General features: G+C 55.5%; 1 pseudogene; it reads left to right on the forward strand.

The window, feature by feature from the left end:
• The first annotated feature begins 262 nt into the window (after positions 1 to 262).
• LOC125914348 (immunoglobulin lambda variable 5-37-like) lies at positions 263 to 826 on the forward strand (annotated as a pseudogene).
• The last annotated feature ends 290 nt before the right edge of the window (positions 827 to 1116 follow it).

Raw genomic sequence — 1116 nt, forward strand, 5'->3', positions numbered from 1 at the left:
CCCCAGGTCTGGGCCCCCTTGTTTCCTGTGGGGACAGGGCAGGTGTGTCCCGTCAGGGCCTGGTGGAACCCCTGGACTTTGGCCTGTGTGTGGTCCCCACAGCTGCTGCCTCCAGGCCCACCCAGGGGGAACCCAGTGCAGCAGGAAGTCTCCGTGTCCAAGGGCCACAGACCCTGTGTGTGCACATGGAGAAGAGGCAGGGGTGGGTCCCATTTGCATGAGCAGCTCCTCCTGTCTGAGGCCTGTGCACAGGGGATAAGAGAGGCCCGGGGCAGACAAGCCCTAGCTCTGGGCCTAAGAAGGGGGTGTGTCACCATGGCCTGGATCCCCGTCCTCCTCGTGCTCCTCTGTCACTGCACAGGTAGGGACAGGATGCAGGGCACCAGGGTGGGCCCGAAGCCAGAGTCAAATCCCTCTGGCTCAGCTCCCTAATCTCATGTGCCCTGTCCATTGTCTTCCTTCTGCTGTGTCTGTATTTGCAGGTTCCCTGTCCCAGCCTGTCGTGACTCAGCCAGCTTCCCTCTCTGCATCTCTGGGAGCCACAGCCAGACTCACCTGCACCCTGAGCAGGGACATCAATGTTGGAAGCTATAACATATACTGGTTCCAGCAGATGGCAGGGAGCCCTCCCCGGTATCTCCTGTACTAATACTCAGACTCAGATAAGCACCAGGGCCCTGGCGTCCCCAGCTGCTTCTCTGGGTCCAAAGATGCCTCGGCCAATGCTGGGCTTCTGCTCATCTCTGGGCTGCAACCTGAGGATGAGGCTGACTATTACTGTGCTATATATCATGGCAGTGGGAGCAGCTATCGTTACCCACAGTGATTCAGATAACGAGGAAGTGAGACAAGAACCCCTGCATCTCTTTTATTGAGAAGCTTCAGTGGACGCTTGTGTATGGGACACTCCACTGTGGGAACACCTGTCTTTGAGGAGGAAGGAGTGTTATTGCCTGAGACAGCACAGGCATCCTAGGATTGCACACTGGTGAGGGAATACAGCCCAATACACAAGCCTCAGGGTCTACAATAGGTAGATTCATTATAATTTTACAACCTCAGTTGGAAATTTTAGTCACAGTTGTTTTGCAGAAACGACTGAGTTTAGATGTCCTA

The sequence above is a fragment of the Panthera uncia genome (assembly GCF_023721935.1).
Source record: "Panthera uncia isolate 11264 chromosome D3 unlocalized genomic scaffold, Puncia_PCG_1.0 HiC_scaffold_8, whole genome shotgun sequence".
In the NCBI taxonomy this organism is placed as follows: domain Eukaryota; kingdom Metazoa; phylum Chordata; class Mammalia; order Carnivora; family Felidae; genus Panthera; species Panthera uncia.